The 15,464-nt window shown below is 40.9% G+C and overlaps 1 protein-coding gene across 3 annotated transcripts in view; it reads left to right on the top strand.

The window, feature by feature from the left end:
* The window catches only part of FOXP1 (forkhead box P1), a 614,874-nt gene that overhangs the window by 308,457 nt on the left and 290,953 nt on the right, over window positions 1-15,464 (top strand). The window lies entirely within an intron of this gene.

Below are 15,464 nucleotides of genomic sequence, written 5' to 3'. Positions count from 1 at the left end.
GAAGTGTTAGGCATATATGTAGTCCCTCTACCCCACCCTACAGTGGGGTGATCCTAGCTTTGATAGTCATGGTACGGGCTGGGTTCATATCTTTTTTATATTCTTAGCATTCAGTGTCTGGTATGTAGTAGGGACTTGACAAATATTTGTCGAGTGAACAAATGGATGACGAATTAATAAATGATACTTAATAATCAGGACTTGTGTGGAGGACAGTTCCAAAAGTATATTTCCAGATAACTTGTGTGCCTTCTACTTGCTAAATGTTGAATATTGTGTAGGCTATGAGGTTAGTTTTTGTTTTGAATCTGCTGTGATTCAAATAAGGTAGTTCACATTGAAAGCTCTTTCTGCCTGGGTCGCCTTGAGAGTAACATCGATGCGTCTTGCCTGGCCAGGAGATCAGGCCACCAAGAGACACAGTCATTTTGCAATCTGTAAATATGTTCACAATTGTCTGAGACTGTTTCTCAGTAAGTAGCACAGCTTTTGTGTACAGAGTTTGCTAACCTGTCTTACTAGTCTGTGCTTCTTTTATTGTGGGTAGGTAGATGATAACTCAAGGAAAAAAAAATCTTGTTAATCACTGGGTTACATCAGATCTTAACAAATATGGATTGTATTATAATACTTTGGTCTAACTCTCTCAGAAAGAAAAGTCTTTTTTTTCTCTGATTTACCAGTTTGCTCAATTTTCTTGTTCAAATATATTTTTAAAAAATAAAAGAATTGACCTTAGTTCCAGATTGCAGAGCTGGAAACTAAACAAGTAAACAAAACCTAAGTTTTTTTATTAATGTGTTTTATGTTGTATTGAAAACTTAGTGACAATTTCCTAAAAATGGCCTTATTTGCATAGAGTTAATGAATAAAGAATACAACCTAAAACCTAATGTGTTGTAAGATAATTACATTGACTATCTGGCAGTTCTGCAAGAGGGCTGTGTTTCTTTAAAAGGTATAAATGATAGCTTACTTAATACCCTACATTCTTATCTTGAACTATATATCGGGGGCTCTTTCACCTTAATGTGCCCAGGGGACTCCTGCTTAGCTTAATAGGACATCCAAAAGGCGGAAATGCAGAGTTAATGGTTTAACAAATTCCAAACTTTATTAGCAATTTGCACTTAGGAGAAGGGCAGATGGTATGTGGTGGAAAACTCATGGGGCCGAGAGTTGGTAGACTTACATTTTAATCCAGGCTTTGCCCTTAACTTTTGGTCTCCTCTGTTCTTTAATAATTAGAAAGATAGAATGCTGGTCATGCTGGATTGTCTTGAAGGTCCTTTCCCAGCTCTAGAGTAGGTCCATGGCCACTTGCAAATGGCCTTGGACCTACTCTTCACGCCTCCAGCGTGGTTTCTTGATTCTTCCTGAAACTGCATCCCTCACTCATTCTCTGCAGTGTATTTCTGCCCTGTGAGGGGCAGATTTTGTTAAAAATTTTAAGGCACCCTTAGAGCTTAAGGGTTCCTACATTAAGATGCATCCTTGCCTGTATTTTTCATGTGAAAATAAAGGAAATCAGCTAAATTGTGAATTTTGATTCTGGAGATTCTTGCTATCCTTCATGACCACCCATGCAAGTCATCCTTCTAAGGCAAGTCCAGATCATGTGCCATCTTTTAATTATTTTACTATGTGTTTGTGCTCTTTCCGTTCACTTTCCTTTGAGTTTCAGTCTTCTATTCACACCGAATTGTGGGTTAAATAAATCAGCTGAGATAGGATAACAGAAATAATTAAATTACTTAGCGTTACATATGGTTGAGGAACACATGGACGTTTCACAGACTTCATTCTAAAGTATAAAACACAACCATGTAGAATAGTTGACAAAAATGCACCAGCATGAAATTCTTTGACAAAATATGGCCAAAAGGGCAAAAGTATTGTGGGTCGTCTCTGTACCACCACCACCCCCCCCCGCCTTTCCTAAATAATAGAAAGTGTTCCTAATTACTTCCATGCTAACCTTCCTTCTTCTTTCTTCCTAGAAAGTTGGGTGCCATCCTGCGCCTCCAGTGGGGACCCCCCCAAGTTGCTTACCTGTGGAGGTAAATTAGGCTCCCTTGTCTTAAGGGGCTTTGTATATAACCAGCAGGAGAAATCCATACCACTAAGCATTTCCCCCGGTGCCTAATAATACTACATAGTTCTAAGTGATAGGTCCTCCTTTGACATGGACATTTCATTGATTTGTAGGCACTTCTGTTTTATCACAAACTATTTCAGCTTCCATTATTCATCCTCCTTTTTCTTCTAATCATTGTTCATTGACAAACCATCTAGTCCTCTGTAGAAAATTGGCAGTTGATTGGGGTCACCTCCCTTTACCACATGCCATGGGGTTTAGTTTTCTTCCAACACAAGGTTTGTAGAATTGGGAACTTAGTCATTTGAGACATTGGGACTTGTTCTTCACCATCTTTGATGGGCAATATTACAAAAAATAATAGGGATAATAGCAGGTAACATTATTGAGCACTTTCATGTACCAATTCAATGAGCCAGTCTTCTCTTTTACATATGTCTTTGAATTCTCATAATAGCCTTATATAGACGTACTGCTGTTGACATCATTTTATAGATAGTACAATTAACATATGGAGAGGTGAAATAACCTCAGTGAGAACACACAGTAGTAGTGTATCTGCACTTCAGGCTTGGGCTCTTCTGGGTTCTGTTGGAAGGCTTTGAATTCCATGCTCACTCTCTTATGGGTCAACTTACCCCATTCTTAAGGCTGTTCGAAAGGGTTTCTCTGTGATTGAAATCCTCCTTGTGGATATTATTGGCAATGATTCTGGACAAAGCATTATTTCAGTTCAAAAAAATAAATTTCCAGACTTAAAGCCTTAACCAAAGCTCCCCTGTTCTTCTGCATCCCCCCTCACGTCCTTCCAGTTGCCACGCCCTGTTTATCGAACTTCTAAATGTTCTCTCCTGCTTTCTGCTCTCCTCCTCGTCTTACCAACTGTAGAATGAAAACTGGCCTCCTTAGCATGGCCTTCAAGGCTCTTCATAGCCTAGCTCCAGCCTCTCTGTCTTCCGTTCCTCCAACCTAGCTTTCACAAAATATCTGGGTGCCTCCTAAGAGACCGGCCTCTCCTAGGAGTTCAGGATAGAATCGGTGTGCTCATGGAGCCTACATCAGACCATCACTCCATTCTTTGTCTGCCCTACCCTTGAACTTTTACAGCTAATATTTTTGCTTCCTTCAGTTTTGGATACCAATCCTCCCTCTTTTTTTCCTCTTCTCCTACCTGTTAACATCCTACTCATCCTTCAAGGCTTGGCTCAGATGTGACTTCTATGAAGCCTTTTCAGTTTGGCCCAGCCTGTGTGACTCACTCCTTTGTCTGGGCTCCCACAAGTATGTGTTTGTATTTCATTATAACCTTTGTTCAAGACTGCTCTGTATTTTAGTGGGTTCTTTTCAGATTTGAAAGCCACAAATTTTTGCCTAAAGGTAAGAACCTATTTAATTTATTTTTGCGTGCCCCAAAGCATGCTAGGTAGACATCCATAGGTACACCATAGATGTTATTCAGCACAGTGATAGCAGTTACCATTTTGTTGAGGGTCTACTATGCATCAAGACTGCTAGGTATTTTGTGTTTATTATCCTGTTTGCTTCTGCCAACTAGCTTATGGCTGAGTTCTAGGTATGATTATTTTCCCTATTTTACAGGTGAGAGAACTAAGGTCCAGAAAAATTTTGTAACTTGCTTGGGGTCACAGCTAGCAAGCAGAAGAGCAGACGTTTAAACACAAGGCTGCCTGTTTCTAGAGTCAATGATCTTTTCACCATGATACCTGAGAAATACATTATAGTGATTTGCTATGGCCCCTGGCAGTCCAAATTAAGAATCAACATTTCTTCAATAAGTACTTCTATGGCTCAGTTTATCTTTCCACATCCTAACAACTTCCTCTTTTTACTCATCTCCTCTTTTTATCCATTCTGTATTTTTTGAGAATTGCTAAAACTGTCCTTCGAAGGACTAGAAAGAAGATTCTCGATTTGCAGACTTGGCCCCTGGTCTTTCTTAAATGACTGTTGCCAAATTTTGCTAATTCAGGAGCACCTATAACAAAGGAGCACTTTCAAATATTGTGGATCATATTCAACAAAGGTTCAATAAGCTGAGCTTCATTCTGTGAGTGAGTGTCAAGCAAGGGTTTCCCCAGTGTATTGTTTGAGTTTTTTGGTTACAACTAACAGGTTACCTGTGGCCAACATAAAGGAAAAGGATGTTTTGGATGAATGCCAGTAGCTCAGGATGGACAGAAGAGCGGGAAAGAATAGGAAGCAGGACAATTTCCAGAATTATAGGCAGCTCCAATATCTTGACCGGCTCATCACTGCTGCTGCAGAAATCAGCACTCCACAAACAGTCTTTTATCCTCCTGTTAATCTTCTCAGATGAATTAGACAGGCCTGATCTGGGTCACATATCTACCCCATGGCAATAACAGGGCAGGGGACCTTGGTTGAGAGTCAGTCCTACCCTGTATGCAAGAAGTTGAGGGGATTTTTCTCAAAAGGAAATTGAATTGAGAATGGATTCTGACAGGTCCCCACCGGATTCAACAAATGCCTGTTGTCTTCAAGCTCTATATGAATAGTAGAGTTTGCTTATTGGGACTTTATTCTCTAAAGTCCCATCTTTTATAGTTTTAGACATCCTTTCTGACCAGGCTGTTGACTCGTCATTGTGGGTGGTGTGAGGAAACCTTCAACTTTGCATCACAGCAAGTTTGATGAGCCTGCCTTTATGACTTGGATGGCTTCATCTAATATTTAAGTTATTGGGAAAGATATAATAACATACCAAGACCTGTAGCTTAGCTCACTACTGAAGACCTTCCTCCAACTAGTCCTAATAAAACCCAAGCTTTAAAAACCCGTCATCAAATAATAAAAGAGAAAGAGAGTAAATGCACAATTCATGAGATTAATATAGAGCAGGAAGACAATCTTTTTTTCCTAATAATCTTTACTTTTATATCCTGCTTTATGGGGGTGCTGTTTAATTTCATGTTCATTTACTTTAATTACTTCTTGCTTGTAGTTTGCAGGGAAGTTTGCCATTTTCCAACATCTAAAAGATGGCTTACTCGAGTTTCGTTTCAGACCCTGTTAGAATTAATATATAATAAAACCCAATATGTATATTTCTCATTTTTCACCTCAAAGGATTATTCATCATAATGGAATCAGTTTTTTTCCAGGGAGATTTTATCAGACTTACAAGTCAAATTAGGTGAATGCATTTCTTCTGCTAATAAACAGAGAACCTTTACCCTGGAAGCATCTCGACACTGAATTCCAATAATTCAATGTTTCCTTGCCTCAAGAGCTCAACCGGTAAACGACTTAGGAATAAAAACAAATTTATTAGCCTAAAAGGAGATTGTTCAGATTGGAGATTTTAAGAGGCTAAAAGTGAGAAATGATCACAAAATCAAAATGTAAATGCTAAATACATATATGTTGGATATTTTTTGAAAACCTAATTTTAGGGGCAAAGGCTTCACTCCTCCCACACCCCAATCAGTGCCTTTTTAGGGACAGATTTTTATGTGTCTATAATTGAATATACTTCCATGTTACTTATGGGAACAATGCAAGGGTAAGGGGCTATTATATGCTGACCTAAAAAAGTCTTGTGCTTCTCATTTAGAAGATAATTACTGTTGAAGGTAGGACACAACCATGTTGGATGGTGGCTGGTTTGATTGCTACCTCTCTTTTGTGTTACCTCATGCTCAGAAGGTCCAAGGTTAATTGTGGGAAGATTCTGGTCATGAAACTATGACAAGCCCTTACATGAATGGAAAGGGGGGTGTAGTTTCTTTCAAGTGCATTTATTGGGGTAGGTGTGATCACCGACTCACCACTTGGTGGTAAGTGGGCTCATTGGTTCTTGCTGTGAAGTAATTCTAAATCCTCTTTTTAAAAGCTCTGTCCAGCCGGGCTCGGTGGCTCAGCCTGTAATCCCGCGCCTTTGGGAGGCTGAGGTGAGTGGATTGCCTGAGCCCGCGGGTTCGAGACCCGCCTGGGCAGCGAGACCTCATCTCTACAATAGATCAAAAAATCAGCCGGGCGTGGTAGTGCACGCCTGTAGTTCCAGCTACTTGGAAGGCTGAGGCGGAAGGATCGCCGGAGTCCAGCAGGTCAAGGCTGCGGTGGCCGGGAGCGGCCACTGCACTCCAGTCTGGACGACAGAGTGAGACTCCAACTCAAAAAAATAAAAATAAATAAAATAAAAGCTCTGTCCAAGTTGCCATGACCTTCTCTTGCTGCTTGCCCTCAAGTATTTCAAATGTTGAGATACTGGGCATTTTGTGTAGTTCATAACTGAGAGAGATGCTTTCTTCTCTGTATAAGATATGGAAGATTTGACCCTATAAAAGAGATATGAGTGTGGATTTGCTTTTACCCTGTAGATAAGATCTGCTGCCATGAAACATGCAGATGAATAGAATGTCTAGGCAGAAACTGTTGGAATCCAATGTATAAATGACAAGAATGAACATTTTCAGGGCTGACAGTAAAGCCCTCTTCAATGTGTAGTTGAAATTCACCTTCTCTAGGATTTTTTGCACAAAATTGAGAATAGAAATGGTTATGATTGATGAAGCATTCAGTGTATATCTAACTGTAAGTCAGACTAGAGGGACTTTTAAATCACCCAAATGAAAGATTGCATTATCATGAACATTAATATGTAACAGTTAAGTGTGTCATTGCTTATCATCAGTCCCGGCATTCACAGGGCTCTTTGAGGCCAGCCAACCAAAAAGGAAAAATTTTTTAGCAAAAGCCAGTCCACAGCACCTCCATGAATGAGGCCAGCCCAGAAGTCGTGGCTCTTCTGGGTTATTTATTTTTGTGTGCCCAACCCATCTGGACATTTTAGTCGCACCATGGGGGACATGAAAAGGTCTCCTGAGATATTCTTATTGGAAGTGGAAGGTAGGGTTGAAACCAGGAGGAAGAATTTATTACTGGTGATAATAGGAAGTTAGGCAAGAGGAAAAATACCAAAGAGTAACTTATTAAGGGCATAGAGGTTAGGTTAGTTAAATGTTTAGAAATCTTAAAATTTCTTTATAGATTTCTAGCCGTTTATGTGGTTGACAAATTATTAACTGTTCACCCCTAGAAAACCAATTTAAGAGGGTAGAAATTGGATTGTCTTCCATTTTTTAATTATTTGCAAAGCATTGTTTTTCCTCCAAATTATATAAAGAATACATGTATATGGCAGAAAATTTGGACATGAATGTGGCAGAATTTTTTTTTTAATTAAAATGGCCTTCATTCTTGATACTCGGAGAAATGTAGTAAATGGAAGGGGATATCTTACATGTGTAACATATAAGAATATAAATGTTCATACTACATATATTTAATTACATTTTTAAATGACTGCATACTTTACCTTTTCTTCACTTGGCATATTGATCATGTGATCATATGTCCATTGAATCTTTCTTTGTGTCTATCATAACACCACTTGAGTGGGATGAGCTCATTAATATGTTTAAAAATTACAATAAGTACATTACATCAGAGTTAAGACTGAGTTATTTGCAGAGGGGAGAGAGAAAGGGGAAAAAAGGAATGGGCATTTACTGAGTACCCAGTGCATGCTAAATACCTTGTTAGGCACTTTACAGTAGTATTATAATTTGTTATCATTAAATACTGTAGTGATGATGATAGCTTAAAATTATTGAGCATTTACTGTGTAACAGGTGAGAACTTGGACATGTATTGTTTAATCTAAATCTCACCACAACTTAATAAATCTTCACCATTTCCATATTGTAGATGGTAAATCTGAGGCTCAGAGAGGTCGAGAGGTCAAGCTAGTTACCCAAGATCACCCAGCCAAATAATTATAAAACCAGGCTGGCTGATGGATCTTTAACTATCCTAAACTACATGCCTGCTCCCCACCTAAGTATATATTCACTACAGTACCGGTTCCCCAGTATTTTTAAGTTGTTTTTTTTTAAGGAACTTTCCTTGAAGTGGTTTTTGTTTTTTTTAAAATCTTTTTATTTTTCCTTTGGTGTTAAAACATTGGGGGCAGCAAGCCCTATATGTATCAGGCCCTGCCCTACTCAGCCCAGTGACACCTTTGCCTGCTGGTGAAGTGGGCTTCGGTGTGGATGCTGCTGTCACCTCTTTCTCCTAGGGGAGCAACCACGGCCATTGCAGGATAGCATAAGGATCCTTTCTCCAGCTACCACTGCAGCATCTGTACTCAGAGGCACTGCTCAATTGGCCGCATGTGGTCTATGTTCTGGGTCCAGGCTTCTGCTGTTATGTGTTAGAATAAGAAAAGCTTATCGCTGGGTTGACATTAACCATGTTTTGTAGTTGGGGCTATACATGTAACCATTTCCCTTCTGTGTGACCAAGTTTTCTATAACAGCTGTTGGCCTAGGATGTTTTGTTTCACTACCCTCCAATTCTGTTGCTTCCTCTCAAAAACTGGGAAAACCGTAGGACCTGTCAAGGAGGGTTCTTGGATGACTAGGTGCGGTAGCGTAAATAAACCACTCTAATACAAGCACTGCATGATGTTGGCATGTGGTGGGGCTGAGGCATTGTTGTTTTTCATCGGGGATACTCTAAAGACTAAGAATTGTTTCTTTTCAGTGATAAGTTCTCAGGGAACCGTCTTAGATACTATTTCCCTCAAGGAAGTGATTTTTCTCTTGTCATTCTTGGGATTTAGGATATATCAATTAGCATGTGTTCACAGAACTCCTCACTACTAGGAAACCTCACTTATAGTGGCTGAAAACATAAGGATATTTATCATTTACTTGCCCAGAAGCCTGAAGGTAGGCGGTACCAAAACTGGCTTAGCATCTCAATAACGTCCCATGTTGGCACATCTCTGTGATTCTTTTAACTTTTCCCTCTTGACCACATGACGGCTGCTAAAGCACCAGGCATCACCTTCCTATGTGGTTGCATTTAAAGGCACAAAATGGGGAAGGAGAAAGGATAGTGAGAGAAAGGACGAGATTGCTTTGTATTCCCTTCCTCTTATCAAGGAGGAAAAATCTTTCCAGTCATTTCACCCTTATATCATTTGACCCGAACTAAGTTAGGTCTGTATCCCTAACTGCAGAGAAAGCTGGAAAGGGGAAACATCTCATATTGTCAACTTGGGGTGTAGGAGGACGGAGAGAAAAAGATGGAAGAGGAAATATGAGTGTAGGGTAGCTATCCAACAGTGTGTACCATGTGGATGACACTTCATACTTGACCAACTAAGACCAACCTGAAATCTAACTTGAGCCTAGCTGCGGAGACATATATAAATATAATATCATTAGGGTTATAGTTATTTAGAATGACAGTACATTCTTGGATTCCTACATCATTGCTAAAGCTGCAATTTCTTTGTACCAAGAGAGAGTGGGTAGTTCGAATACTCTTTGTTGACTGTTACCAGCATCAGGCTTTATTTATCCCATCTCAAGTTCTCTATTTATCACTCAGGAAATACTTTGTAGATAGCTCAGCTTTGTGGTGCGTTCTGGATGTTTCACACCCTGCACATGACTACCACCCCTGCTTCCTAATGGTCTTTGGGTCTGTATTTGCCTGTGGTGGAAGACACATCCTGACAGTTATGATGTATTTATAATGTCGTTTGACTGGTTTTACAGTCACTTTGTTACATCAATACTAATCTTTCTCCCCAAGCTGAAAAATCCATCACACCTTGAGCTACAGGGGAAAGCCTCACCTAAATGTGTGCATTTTGGATTTTTCTGGGGAGGGACAGAAAAGAGGCATGCTAGTGCTTTCATAGTGTCACTCTTATTTCCAAATGCTATGAGTTATTTGAGTTGCTAGAGCAGAGTATTTTCTGCAGGAGAGCCGATGCCTCAGAAAACACAGTTTATGCTCAGTGTGTCCCAAAGAGAGGAGCAAGTACATGTTTCCAACAGTGAAAAAAATTATTTTGCAACCAGCTTCTTAGAGTGCACTCGGTTCTCATCTCTAGGCATAAATCTTTCACCCAAGTTACCCAATTATATAAATATACAATTCTGACCAAAACTGGCTTTGTCAAAATAATTTTTATAAAAATTTGATGACAAATTCGGAGTAAAAATAGAATTTTTAAAAAGTCATTACCATAAACGACTTTAAAAATTTGGAGTTTATTAATTTCTGAGAAAATAAAAATTTTAATTAATATAAAGACTCTCGAACGGGAAACCAAATATCCATCTGCCGAGGATCTGATTCTCATGAATATGGAAATTTTGTGACACCTCTAAAACTGCACGGTCCAAGATATGGCAGCCACTAGTCATGTGTGGCTATTTAAATTAATTAAAATTACATAAAACTAAAAATTCAGTTTCTCAGTTACACTAGCCATATTTCAAGTGCTCAGTAACCTCACAGGGCTAGCTACTTTATTGGGGAGTGTAGGCACAGAACATTGCTATTGTCACAGAAAGTCCTATTGGACAATGTTTCTTTAGAGAGTAGTTCTCAACTAGGGACGATTTTCTCCACCAGGGGGCATTTGGCAATGTCTGGAGCCATTCTTGGAGATCACAGCTGGGGTGAGGGGTTGTGTTACTGGCATCTAGGTATTCTGTTAAACAACCTACAATGCCCTGAGTGGCTTACACAATGAAGAATTTTCTGGCTCAAAATGTTGGCCAGGCGCAGTGACTCATGTCTGCAATTCTAGCACTTTGGGAGGCCAAGGTGGGAGGATTGCTTGAGCCCAGGAATTCAAGACCAGTCTAGGCAACATAGTGAGACTTCGTCTCTAGAAAAAAATTTTTATTTTTATTTTTAATTTTTTTGATTTATTGTAGAGACGAGGTCTCGCTAAGATGTTCAAGCTTGTCTCGAACCCGTGGGCTCAGGCAATCCTCTCACCTTAGCCTCCCAAAGTGCTGGGATTATAGGCATGAGCCACCACGTCCAGCCAAAAACATATATATATTTTTATTTAGCTGGGGGTAGTGTCACATGCCTGTAGTCCCAGCTACTCAGGAGGCTGAGACAAAATGATCACGTGAGCCCAGGAGGTCGAGGCTGTGGTGGTGCTGTGATCATGCCACAGCTCTCCAGACTGGGCGACAGAACAAGACCCCAACTCAAAAAACTGTTTATATATCACAAATACTGAGGTTGAGAAATGCTGTCCTCCAGGGTAGCTGGACCCTTGTGGGCCCCAGTTCCTCAACTGAAGTTTTAAAGCAACTCTCCTTACTAAGATTTCAGTCAGCATGTGTTTTGGACATAATGTTGGTGCTAAGTAGGGTTCAAACCTACTTGTTCAAAAAGACTAGTATGAAGTCCCAGGGTCCCCAGTTAGAGGCAGAGGGCCACCTGGGGAGTCTAGTTGGCACAGATGCATCTGAGGCTAGAGAAATAAGATGGCTAGGATGTTGTTTCCCCCTTGTCCTCTGCCTTCTCTTCTTACTTTCTCTGCCTTCCTGCTGACTGGAGCCAACCATCTAAATCATGACACCTTGGGGTGGAGTGGGTTAGTGGTGTACTCTAGGCCAGGAGCAGTAATCAGGGCATCAGTGGGAGCAACAGGGCTGGTCCTGACATTCCTGCTTGGCAGCGGTTGAATGTCAATATGATGTCCAAAGATCAGGTGTCCCAGCCAAAGCTGGGTTTAGATCTGAGCTCTCCTGCTTAGCTGTTGTGGGGCTAAGAGCAGATTAACTTTTCTGAGCCTCCATTTTCTCATTTTAAAAAGGGGAATATAACAGTATGTATCTTACAGGGTCATTGTAAAGATTGGGTAAGAAAATGCCTGTAGGGTGACTAGTACAATATCTGACATTCTTAAGAGTAAATTGGTAGCTTCTATTATTGTTGTTTTTTGTTATTGTTTATGTTACTGTGGTTACTAGTTCCAAGACAGGCTGACCAAATTGATCTGGGGTCCATTCCTGCCCAGGAAGAGGAAGTCAAGGCCCTGATTTGTTCTGCTGGCTGGGTTGGAGCCAGGGCTAAAAGCCAGGAGGCAGGCAGGCAGGCCCCTGCCTGCTCAGTCCCAGCTTAAATGGTACTTACTATATTGTTTCTAGCTTGCCTGTGGTCTCTTTCACTCACATGACTCTGGACTCTGTTCTGTTAGTTTCTTTCCTCCATTACTAAGTTAGGACGTTCTCTTTAGTTCCTCTGGGTTTCCAGTATCTGTAGAAGCTCTGCAAAAAGGATTCATAAAGTATTGGACCCGGCAAGTTTGTGCTGACCTGACTTCAGACACCAGTGCAACTCCTTCTCCTTCCTAACCTTCCCACTGTTTTTTTGTGATCAGTGACCACAAAGCTAAGGAGTCCTCAGCAGTCCTTAAACGTGTTATGAGAGTCAACTGACTGTTCACCTAAAAACTCATGGGTTGGTCCATCCCTGACCTAACCACAGCCACAAGGGGCTGAAAGAAGAGAGTTGATTAAGTCTGTCTTAGATCTCATGCTGGATTTGTTTTAGACTTCTAGGTTAGTTTGCTTTGGGATAATCTTGGGTTCTGTGAGTCCCAACTTGTTCTTCCAACTCCTGTATTAGCAGAAGAGAGCATGGATGATGAACAGGTTTCGTCGGATACATGAGGTCCTACAGATCTCGAGTATTAGTTATAGGAGTGTGTTGGTTTGTGTGTGTTTAATTGGTTTGCTTTCCCATAAAGGCTAACTTATATTGTAGATTTGGAGAGCTACATATAGAACACTGTCTATTTTGGATTTCTGTGTTGCACCTTATGGTTGCAAATGACCCAAAGCCAACTCCAGCTGGCTAGGCAAATAAGGGAATTTAATTGGCTCATGTAATTGACAAGTCCAAGAGGAGGACTGCTCTCCATGAGCATTGTTAGGAATCTGGCTTCCTGTTGTGCTCACCTTCTTGCTGCTGTGGCCTGGCCTCTTTTCAGCCAGTTTTCTTTTTGTGGAGGCAAGCCCAATCATGCTTTTAAAACGTTAGCAAGCCATAAGGACAGTCTTTCTCTCTCCCAATACTTCTGCAGAATGCTGGTAGTTGAGTATCGTTCTTCTGGCTTGGGACATGTCCATCCATCAGCCAATCAGTGTGGCCAGCAGAGCAGAACGCACTGATTGGTCAGACTTAGTTTGTGGCTCCACCCTCTGGAGCTGGGAGAAGCTTCAGCTGTGAACCACAAGGACAGAGCATAGGGAATGGGCGTTTCCCCAAAGAAAAATCAGGCTGGTGTCATCAGAGAAAGAGGGGCATGGATGTCAGGCTGACAAAAACAGCAGATACCTATGGCCGTATTTCCCTTTGATTTTCATTGTGCTGATGACTAGAAGAAAATCTCCTGTCGAATGGTGTCTTGATTTCGCCTCCAGGGCTGCTTGCAGGCCCTGGCCTGATTTTATTTACAGCATCAGCACACCTCTCTCTTCTTCCCTGCAGTCATGATACCCTGGTCTTTCCCCCAGAGGTTGCTGTAAATGGCCTTCTCTGAGCCACAATCAATGGCATTCTGTAAGGTGTGACAGAGGAGGCCATCTGGCACTTGTCCCATTGTCATTTCTCCCTGCCCAGGGAAGAGGCTCTTCCAGGCAGAAGGTCGCAGCTCTGGGAAGCGCTGCTGTCTTTCAGAAGCCTTACACCCAGACTCTGGTCTATAGCACAGAAACACCACAAGAGTCAAACACCTGGCAGAATTCCTTCTTTTCCTTTGTGAAATTTCCCAACAGAATCAGGTTGTGGAATAATACATACTGAAAATGATTTCTGAATAAAATTATAAGTTTGAATGTTCCACACAATACTTTCCCAAATATTGTATAGATTTTTTAAAAGATGCTAGTGCTGAGATCACTGGCCCATTTCAATTTTTATTGAAACAAATAAACTCAATAAAAACACTTATGCTGAGAGCTGTAGCGCCACAATAAAAGAATCACCCTGTATTGAATGTATTGATTTATTTATTTACTCCAACTGGAAAATCGAGTATTGTGTTAATGTATTTTATAAGAATCACATTGCTCGATGAAATGGCTAATTTATTTTAGCGTATACATAAATAGCTAGCAATTTTCCATGAGACAGGCTAATGAAAATGATGCCATGAAATTGTCTATACTATGAGGAGTGACGGAGACGAGTTATTATTGGGTGAGTGCTAAGACACGCTGAACTGGCCATCGTATCTTTGAACTTTTGAACTGCTACTTGTTTCGTGTGATTTATTGATTTTGCTATCTCTCTGTTTAGCTCAACTTTAGTTTTTGCCCAGCAGTGCAGATAAGTGGCATAGGAGATTTAATTTCATGGGTATTTGGGGTTAAAACCTATCTTTAAGAAGAATGCTAAACATGTTTTAATAAAACATGAGTTGCAGGGGTTTTAGGTTTCTATGTGATATGACTCTGATAAGAACCAGGGCAGTTTAGAGGCCAGCCCAGAGGTTCCGGGCTGGGGAAGAACTCTTTTTCTGAGCTCTGGAAGTTTCATCAGGACCACGTGCATTTTATTTGCTAAATCAGCCTGACTTCATTCTTAATTACAAGTATCATTTATTCCCCTGCCTGTGCTCTTTTGCTCACACCACATGTTTTGCCTCAGTGCCTGGTACAGGGATGGTTTCTGGGGTGCACACGGGCAGCATGGCATACCTCTCCTCCCTTCCTCACTCACCCAGGGCTGGCCGCTATTTAAACACCCTCGTTTTGGCAGATCTCACAGGCAAACTGCTTTCGAGAGCAGCCTCGGCTCTCACCTAAGGGATAAAGACATGGAAGCCTGCTCTTCGTCCGGCGGGCCGGGCTGGCTCGCCGCTGCTCAGCTCCCTCCAGATCGGTTCTCTCTGTCCCCATCAACGCTGTTGTCCTCATCAGCCAGCCCTGACCTTTGAGGGGACATTTCACTCGCTGCTTGCAGGGAGCAGGGAGGATATCATACTGAGCAATCCTGGCGAGAAAGCAGTCTTACTTTTTATTGTCTTTGGACCTGCAGAACTTTTCTTAAAAATGTAACATCTTGGGAACTCATTCTTGATAATATTGTTTATTTTATTAGCTAATATCTAAAGGATGATTTGGCAACAGTATTTTTATGTTTTCTTTTTTTCTTGGGGGGGGTGACTGGAGGAGGTGGAAAGGAGCTTTATCATGTAAAAGTAACCATCCTAGAGATTTCAGGTAATAAATTTTCAGGCGCATGAATGGTTAAGACTCTTCACTCAGTGACACTGTATGTGAATGTGGAATTTTTATGAAGGTAACGGTCTCGTTCTTTAAAAATCTGATTTATTTAGAAGGTACTTTTAAATGACCAAGTAATTTTAACCTTCAGGGAAAGATTGGTGGGGGGATTGGGGGGGGGGGAGAAGCCTTGGATCTCTGCAAGGGTTTGAAAATTCACATCCCCTTTAATGATTAAACTGGCACGATCTTTATTTGGA

The sequence above is a fragment of the Carlito syrichta genome, unplaced genomic scaffold (genome assembly GCF_000164805.1).
Source record: "Carlito syrichta isolate Samal-C Ts95f unplaced genomic scaffold, Tarsius_syrichta-2.0.1 Scaffold305868, whole genome shotgun sequence".
Classification (NCBI taxonomy): Eukaryota; Metazoa; Chordata; class Mammalia; order Primates; family Tarsiidae; genus Carlito; species Carlito syrichta.
This window is presented reverse-complemented; position numbering and strand designations above follow the sequence as displayed.